This window comes from Chrysoperla carnea, unplaced genomic scaffold, assembly GCF_905475395.1.
Source record: "Chrysoperla carnea unplaced genomic scaffold, inChrCarn1.1, whole genome shotgun sequence".
Classification (NCBI taxonomy): Eukaryota; Metazoa; Arthropoda; class Insecta; order Neuroptera; family Chrysopidae; genus Chrysoperla; species Chrysoperla carnea.
The window spans coordinates 206,975-217,551 of NW_025408244.1; positions in this window are offsets into that span (position 1 = coordinate 206,975).

A 10,577-nucleotide genomic window follows, 5' to 3' on the forward strand; every position below is an offset into this window, starting at 1 on the left:
GATCAAAATTTCAATGATTTGTATAGTCATGACTCTCATGTTGTAAAATCGAAAATTTTCAAAAAATGTTTTTTTTATCGAAAAATGTCAAATTTGATCATTTTTGGCTAATTTATACTTAGTCCAGTCATAGGGGACCTCTATGTACACATTTTGACTTACATGGATCAAAATTTCAATGATTTGTATAGTCATGACTCTCTTGTTGAAAAATCGAAAATTTTCAAAAAATGTTTTTTTCTATCGAAAAATGTCAAATTTGATCATTTTTGGTTTATTTCTACTTAGTCCAGTCATAAAGGACCTCTATGTATACATTCTGACTTACTTGGATCAAAATTTCAATGATTTGTATAGTCATGCCTCTCATGTTGAAAAATCGAAAATTTTCAAAAAATGTTTTTTCTATCGAAAAATGTTAAATTTGATCATTTTTGGCTTATTTATACTTAGTCCAGTCATAAAGGACCTCTATGTATACATTTTGACTTACTTGGATCAAAATTTCAATGATTTGTATGGTCATGGCATTCTAGTTGAAAAATCGAAAATTTTCAAAAAATGTTTTTTCTATCGAAAAATGTCAAATTTGATCATCTTTGGCTTATTTATACTTAGTCCAGTCATAAAGGACCTCTATGTATACATTTTGACTTACTTGGATCAAAATTTCAATGATTTGTATAGTCATGACATTTTAGTTGTAAACTCGGAAATTTTCAAATAATGTTTTTTCTATCGAAAAATGTCAAATTTGATCATTTTTGGCTAATTTTTACTTAGTCCAGTCATAAAGGACCTCTATGTATACATTTTGACTTACTTGGATCAAAATTTCAATGATTTGTATAGTCATGACTCTCATGTTGAAAAATCGAAAATTTTCAAAAAATGCTTTTTCTATCGAAAAATGTCAAATTTTATTATTATTGGCTTATTTATACTTAGTCCAGTCATAAAGGACCTCTATGTATACATTTTGACTTACTTGGATCAAAATTTCAATGATTTGTATAATCATGACTCTTATGTTGAAAAATCCAAAATTTTCAAAAAGTGATTTTTCTATCGAAAAATGTCAAATTTGATCATTTTTGGCTTATTTATACTTAGTCCAGTCATAAAGGACCTCTATGTATACATTTTGACTTACTTGGATCAAAATTTTAATGATTTGTATAGTCATGACTCTCATGTTGTAAAATCGAAAATTTTCAAAAAATGTTTTTTCTATCGAAAAATGTCAAATTTGATCGTTTTTGGCTTATTTATATTTAGTCCAGTCATAAAGGACCTCTATGTATACATTTGGACTTACTTGGATCAAAATTTCAATGATTTGTATAGTCATGACATTTTAGTTGTAAATTCGGGAAATTTTCAAAAAATGTTTTTTCTATCGAAAAATGTCAAATTTGATCATTTTTGGCTAATTTATACTTAGTCCAGTCACAAAGGACCTCTATGTATACATTTTGACTTACTTGGATCAAAATTTCAATGATTTGTATAGTCATGACTCTCATGTTGAAAAATCGAAAATTTTCAAAAAATGTTTTTTCTATCGAAAAATCTCAAATTTCATCATTTTTGGCTTATTTATGCTTAGTCCAGTCATAAAGGACCTCTATGTATACATTTTGACTTACTTGGATCAAAATTTCAATGATTTGTATAGTCATGACTCTCATGTTGTAAAATCGAAAATTTTCAAAAAATGTTTTTTCTATCGAAAAATGTCAAATTTGATTATTTTTGGCTTATTTATACTTAGTCCAGTCATAAAGGACCTCTATGTATACATTTTGACTTACTTGGATCAAAATTTCAATGATTTGTATAATCATGACTCTTATGTTGAAAAATCGAAAATTTTCAAAAAGTGATTTTTCTATCGAAAAATGTCAAATTTGATCACTTTTGGCTTATTTATACTTAGTCCAGTCATAAAGGACCTCTATGTATACATTTTGACTTATTTGGATCAAAATTTCAATGATTTGTATAGTCATGACTCTCATGTTGAAAAATCGAAAATTTTCAAAAAATGTTTTTATTATCGAAAAATGTCAAATTTGATCTTTTTGGCTTATTTATACTTAGTCCAGTCATAAAGGACCTCTATGTATACATTTTGACTTACTTGGATCAAAATTTCAATGATTTGTATAGTCATGACATTCTAGTTGTAAAATCGGAAATTTTCAAAAAATGTTTTTTCTATCGACACTGTCAAATTTGATCATTTTGGCTTATTTATACTTAGTCCAGTCATAAAGGACCTCTATGTATACATTTTGACTTACTTTGATCAAAATATCAATGATTTGTATAGTCATGACTCTTATGTTGAAAAATCGAAAATTTTCAAAAAGTGATTTTTCTATCGAAAAATGTCAAATTTGATCACTTTTGGCTTATTTATACTTAGTCCAGTCATAAAGGACCTCTATGTATACATTTTGACTTACTTGTATCAAAATTTCAATGATTTGTATAGTCATGACCTTCTTGTTGAAAAATCGAAAATTTTCAAAAAATGATTTCTATCGAAAAATGTCAAATTTGATCATTTTTGGCTTATTTGTACTTAGTCCAGTCACAAAGGACCTCTATGTATACATTTTGACTTACTTGGATCAAAATTTCAATGATTTGTATAGTCATGACTCTCATGTTGAAAAATCGAAAATTTTCAAAAAATGTTTTTTCTATCGAAAAATGTCAAATTTGATCATTTTTGGCTTATTTATACTTAGTCCAGTCATAAAGGACCTCTATGTATACATTTTGACTTACTTTGATCAAAATATCAATGATTTGTATAGTCATGACTCTCATGTTGAAAAATCGAAAATTTTCAAAAAATGTTTTTTCTATCGAAAAATGTCAAATTTTATCATTTTTGGCTTATTTATACTTAGTCCAGTCATTAAGGACCTCTATGTATATATTTTGACATACTTGGATCAAAATTTCAATGATTTGTATAGTCATGACTCTCATGTTGAAAAATCGAAAATTTCCAAAAATGTTTTTACTATCGAAAAATGTCAAATTTGATCATTTTTGGCTTATTTGTACTTAGTCCAGTCATAAAGGACCTCTATGTATACATTTTGACTTACTTGGATCAAAATTTCAATGATTTGTATAGTCATGACATTCTTGTTGAAAAATCGAAAATTTTCAAAAAATGTTTTTTCTATCGAAAAATGTCAAATTTGATCATTTTTGGCTTATTTATACTTAGTCCAGTCATAAAGGACCTCTATGTATACATTTTGACTTACTTTGATCAAAATATCAATGATTTGTATAGTCATGACTCTCATGTTGAAAAATCGAAAATTTTCAAAAAATGTTTTTTCTATCGAAAAATGTCAAATTTGATCATTTTTGCTTATTTATACTTAGTCCAGTCATAAAGGACCTCTATGTATACATTTTGACTTACTTGTATCAAAATTTCAATGATTTGTATAGTCATGACCTTCTTGTTGAAAAATCGAAAATTTTCAAAAAATGATTTCTATCGAAAAATGTCAAATTTGATCATTTTTGGCTTATTTGTACTTAGTCCAGTCACAAAGGACCTCTATGTATACATTTTGACTTACTTGGATCAAAATTTCAATGATTTGTATAGTCATGACATTCTTGTTGAAAAATCGAAAATTTTCAAAAAATGTTTTTTCTATCGAAAAATGTCAAATTTGATAATTTTTGGCTCATTTGTACTTAGTCCAGTCATAAAGGACCTCTATGTATACATTTTGACTTACTTGGATCAAAATTTCAATGATTTTTATAGTCATGACATTCTTGTTGAAAAATTGAAAATTTTCAAAAAATGTTTTTTCTATCGAAAAATGTCAAATTTGATCATTTTTGGCTTATTTCTACTTAGTCCAGTCATAAAGAACCTCTATGATTACATTTTGACTTACTTGGATCAAAATTTCAATGATTTGTATAGTCATTACATTCTTCTTTAAAAATCGAAAATTTTCAAAAAATGTTTTTTCTATCGAAAAATGTCAAATTTGAACATTTTTGTCTTATTTATACTTAGTCCAGTCATAAAAGACCTCTATGTATACATTTTGACTTACTTGGATCAAAATTTCAATGATTTGTATAGTCATGACTCTCATGTTGAAAAATCGAAAATTTTCAAAAAATGTTTTTTCTATCGAAAAATGTCAAATTTGATCATTTTTTACTTATTTATACTTAGTCCAGTCATTAAGGACCTCTATGTATACATTTTGACATACTTGGATCAAAATTTCAATGATTTGTATAGTCATGATTCTCATGTTGAAAAATCGAAAATTTCCAAAAATGTTTTTACTATCGAAAAATGTCAAATTTGATCATTTTTGGCTTATTTGTACTTAGTCCAGTCATAAAGGACCTCTATGTATACATTTTGACTTACTTGGATCAAAATTTCAATGATTTGTATAGTCATGACATTCTTGTTGAAAAATCGAAAATTTTCAAAAAATGTTTTTTCTATCGAAAAATGTCAAATTTGATCATTTTTGGCTTATTTATACTTAGTCCAGTCACAAAGGACTTTTATGTATACATTTTGACTTACTTGGATCAAAATTTCAATAATTATTATTGTCATGACATTTTAATTGTAAAATTGAAAATTTTCAAAAAAAGTTTTTTCTTTCGAAAAATGTCAAATTTGATCATTTTTGGCTTATTTATACTTAATCCAGTCATTAAGGACCTCTATGTATACATTTTGACTTACTTGGATCAAAATTTCAATGATTTGTATAGTCATGTTGAAAAATCGAAAATTTTCAAAAAATGTTTTTTCTATCGAAAAATGTCAAATTTGATCATTTTTGGCCTATTTCTACTTAGTCCAGTCATAAAGGACCTCTATGCTTACATTTTGACTTACTTGGATAAAAATTTCAATAATTATTATTGTCATGACATTTTATTGTAAAATTGAAAATTTTCAAAAAATGTTTTTTCTATCGAAAAAGGTCAAATTTGATCATTTTTGGCTTATTTATACTTAGTCCAGTCATAAAGGATCTCTAGGTATACATTTTGACTTACTTGGATCAAAATTTCAATGATTTGTATAGCCATGAAATTCTAGTTGTAAAATCGGAAATTTTCAAAAAATGTTTTTTCTATCGAAAAATGTCAATTTTGATCATTTTTGGCTTATTTATACTTAGTCCAGTCATAAAGGACCTTTATGTATACATTTTGACTTACTTGGATCAAAATTTCAATAATTATTATAGTCATGACATTTTAGTTGTAAAATCGGAAATTTTCAAAAAATGTTTTTTCTATCGAAAAATGTTAAATTTGTTCATTTTTGGCTTCTTTCTACTTAGTCCTGTCATAAAGGACCTCTATGTATACATTTTGACTTACTTGGATTCAAAATTTCAATGATTTGTATAGTCATGACATTTTAGTTGTAAAATCGAAAATTTTCAAAAAATTTTTTTTCTTTCGAAAAATGTCAAATTTGATCATTTTTGGCTTATTTATACTTAATCCAGTCATAAAGGACCTCTATGTATGCATTTTGACTTACTTGGATCAAAATTTCAATGATTTGTATAGTCATGTTGAAAAATCGAAAATTTTCAAAAAATGTTTTTTCTATCGAAAAATGTCAAATTTGATCATTTTTAGCCTATTTCTACTTAGTCCAGTCATAAAGGACCTCTTTGCTTACATTTTGACTTACTTGGATCAAAATTTCAATGATTTGTATGGTCGTGACTCTCTTGTTGAAAAATCGAAAATTTTCAAAAAATGTTTTTTCTATCGAAAAATGTCAAATTTGATCATTTTTGGCCCTTTTATACTAGGTCCAGTCATAAAGGACCTCTGTGTATACATTTTGACTTATTTGGATCGAAATTTCAATGATTTGTATAGTCATGACCTTCTTGTTGAAAAATCGAAAATTTTCAAAAAATGATTTCTCTCGGAAAATGTCAAATTTGATCATTTTTGGCTTATTTGTACTTAGTCCAGTCACAAAGACCCTCTTTGTATACATTTTGACTTACTTGGATCAAAATTTCAATGATATGTATAGTCATGACTCTCATGTTGAAAAATCGAAAATTTTCAAAAAATGTTTTTACTATCGAAAAATGTCAAATTTGATCATTTTTGGCTCATTTATACTTAGTCCAGTCATATAGGACCTCTATGTATACGTTTGACTTACTTGGATCAAAATTTCAATGATTTGTATAGTCATGACATTCTAGTTGTAAAATCGGAAATTTTCAAAGAATGTTTTTTCTATCGAAAAATGTCAAATTTGATCATTTTTGGCTTATTTATACTTGGTCCAGTCATATAGGACCTCTATGTATACATTTTGACTTACTTGGATCAAAATTTCAATGATTTGTATAGTCATGACTCTCATGTTGAAAAATCGAAAATTTTCAAAAAATGTTTTTTCTATCGAAAAATGTCAAATATGATCATTTTTGGCTTATTTCTACTTATTCCAGTCATAAAGGACTATGTATACATTTTGACTTACTTGGATCAAAATTTCAATGATTTGTATAGTCATGAAATTCTAGTTGTAAAATCGGAAATTTTCAAAAAATGGTTTTTTCGATCGAAAAATGTCAAATTTGATCATTTTTGGCTTATTTATACTTGGTCCAGTCATAAAGGACCTCTATGTATACATTTTGACTTACTTGGATCAAAATTTCAATGATTGGTATAGTCATGACTCTCATGTTGAAAAATCGAAAATTTTCAAAAAATGTTTTTTTTATCGAAAAATGTCAAATTTGATCATTTTTGGCTTATTTATACTTAGTCCATTCATAAAGGACCTCTATGTATACATTTTGACTTACTTGGATCAAAATTTCAATGATTTGTATAGTCGTGAAATTCTAGTTGTAAAATCGGAAATTTTCAAAAAATGTTTTTTCTATCGAAAAATGTGAAATTTGATCATTTTTGGCTTATTTATACTTAGTCCAGTCATAAAGGACCTCTTTGTATACATTTTGATTTACTTGGATCAAAATTTCAATGATTTGTATAGTCATGACTCTAATGTTGAAATATTGATAATTGCCAAAAATGTTTTTTCTATCGAAAAATGTCAAATTTGATAATTTTTGGCTTATTTCTACTTAGTCCAGTCATAAAGGACTATGTATACATTTTGACTTACTTGGATCAAAATTTCAATGATTTGTATAGTCATGACATTCTAGTTGTAAAATCGGAAATTTTCAAAAAATGTTTTTTCTATCGAAAAATGTCAAATTTGATCATTTTTGGCTTATTTATACTTAGTCCAGTCATATAGGATCTCTTTGTATACATTTTGACTTACTTGGATCAAAATTTCAATGATTTGTATAGTCATGACTCTCATGTTGAAAAATCGAAAATTTTCAAAAAATGTTTTTTCTATCGAAAAATGTCAAATATGATCATTTTTGGCTTATTTCTACTTAGTCCAGTCATAAAGGACTATGTATACATTATGACTTACTTGGATCAAAATTTCAATGATTTGTATAGTCATGAAATTCTAGTTGTAAAATCAAAAATTTTCAAAAAATGGTTTTTTCTATCGAAAAATGTCAAATTTGATCATTTTTGGCTTATTTATACTCAGTCCAGTCATAAAGGACCTCTATGTATGCATTTTGACTTACTTGGATCAAAATTTCAATGATTTGTATAGTCATGAAATTCTAGTTGTAAAATCGGAAATTTTCAAAAAATGTTTTTTCTATCGAAAAATGTCAATTTTGATCATTTTTGGCTTATTTATACTTAGTCCAGTCATAAAAGACCTTTATGTATACATTTTGACTTACTTGGATCAAAATTTCAATAATTATTATAGTCATGACATTTTAGTTGTAAAATCGGAAATTTTCAAAAAATGTTTTTTCTATCGAAAAATGTTAAATTTGTTCATTTTTGGCTTCTTTCTACTTAGTCCAGTCATAAAGGACCTCTATGTATACATTTTGACTTACTTGGATTCAAAATTTCAATGATTTGTATAGTCATGACATTTTAGTTGTAAAATCGAAAATTTTCAAAAAATGTTTTTTCGTTTGAAAAATGTCAAATTTGAACATTTTTGGCTTATTTATACTTAATCCAGTCATAAAGGACCTCTATGTATACATTTTGACTTACTTGGATCAAAATTTCAATGATTTGTATAGTCATGTTGAAAAATCGAAAATTTTCAAAAAATGTTTTTTTTATCGAAAAATGTCAAATTTGATCATTTTTGGCTTATTTATACTTTGTCCATTCATAAAGGACCTCTATGTATACATTTTGACTTACTTGGATCAAAATTTCAATGATTTGTATAGTCGTGAAATTCTAGTTGTAAAATCGGAAATTTTCAAAAAATGTTTTTTCTATCGAAAAATGTCAAATTTGATCATTTGTGGCTTATTTATACTTAGTCCAGTCATAAAGGACCTCTATGTATACATTTTGACTTACTTGGATCAAAATTTCAATGATTTGTATAGTCATGACATTCTAGTTGTAAAATCGGAAATTTTCAAAAAATGTTTTTTCTATCGAAAAATGTCAAATTTCATCATTTTTGGCTTATTTATACTTAGTCCAGTCATAAAGGACCTCTTTGTATACATTTTGATTTACTTGGATCAAAATTTCAATGATTTGTATAGTCATGACTCTAATGTTGAAATATCGATAATTGCCAAAAATGTTTTTTCTATCGAAAAATGTCAAATTTGATAATTTTTGGCTTATTTCTACTTAGTCCAGTCATAAAGGACTATGTATACATTTTGACTTACTTGGATCAAATTTTCAATGATTTGTATAGTCATGACTCTCATGTTGAAAAAAAAAAAATTTTCAAAAAATGTTTTTTCTATCGAAAAATGTCAAATTTGATCATTTTTGGCTTATTTATACTTAGTCCAGTCATAAAGGACCTCAATGTATACATTTTGACTTACTTGGATCAAAATTTCAATGATTTGTATAGTCATGACATTCTAGTTGTAAAATCGGAAATTTTCAAAAAATGTTTTTTCTATCGAAAAATGTCAAATTTGATCATTTTTGGCTTATTTATACTTAGTCCAGTCATAAAGGACCTCTTTGTATACATTTTGATTTACTTGGATCAAAATTTCAATGATTTGTATAGTCATGACTCTAATGTTGAAATATCGATAATTGCCAAAAATGTTTTTTCTATCGAAAAATGTCAAATTTGATCATTTTTAGCTTATTTATACTTAGTCCAGTCATGAAGGACCTCTATGTATACATTTTGACTTACTTGGATCAAAATTTCAATGATTTGTATAGTCATGACTCTCATGTTGAAAAATAGAAAATTTTCAAAAAATGTTTTTTCTATCGAAAAATGTCAAATTTGATTATTTTTGGCTTATTTATACTTAGTCCAGTCATAAAGGACCTCTTTGTATACATTTTGACTTACTTGGATCAAAATTTCAATGATTTGTATAGTCATGACTCTCATGTTGAAAAATCGAAAATTTGCAAAAAATGTGTTTTCTATCGAAAAATGTCAAATTTGATCATTTTTGGCTTATTTATACTTAGTTCAGTCATAAATGACCTCTATGTATACATTTTGACTTACTTGGATCAAAATTTCAATGATTTGTATAGTCATGAATTTCCAGTTGTAAAATCGGAAATTTTCAAAAAATGTTTTTTCTATCGAAAAATGTCAAATTTTATCATTTTTTGCTTATTTATACTTAGTCCAGTCATAAAGGACCTCTATGTATACATTTTGACTTACTTGGATCAAAATTTCAATGATTTGTATACTCATGACCATCATGTTGTAAAATCGGAAATTTTCAAAAAATGTTTTTTCTATCGAAAAATGTCACATTTGATCATTTTTGGCTTATATATACTTAGTCCAGTCATAAAGGACCTCAATGTATACATTTTGACTTACTTGGATCAAAATTTCAATGATTTGTATAGTCATGACATTCTAATTATAAAATCGGAAATTTTCAAAAAATGTTTTTTCTATCGAAAAATGTCAAATTTGATCATTTTTGGCTTATTTATACTTAGTCCAGTCATAAAGGACCTCTATGTATACATTTTGACTTACTTGGATCAAAATTTCAATGATTTGTATAGTCATGACTCTCATGAAGAAAAATCGAAAATTTTCAAAAAATGTTTTTTCTACCGAAAAATGTCAAATTTGATCATTTTTGGCTTATTTATACTTAGTCCAGTCATAAATGACCTCTATGTATACATTTTGACTTACTTGGATCAAAATTTCAATGATTTGTATAGTCATGAAATTCCAGTTGTAAATTCGGAAATTTTAAAAAAATGTTTTTTCTATCGAAAAATGTCAAATTTGATCATTTTTGGCTTATTTATACTTAATCCAGTCATAAAGGACCTCTATGTATACATTTTGACTTGCTTGGATCAAAATTTCAATGATTTGTATAGTCATGACTCTCATGTTGTAAAATCGGAAATTTTCAAAAAAT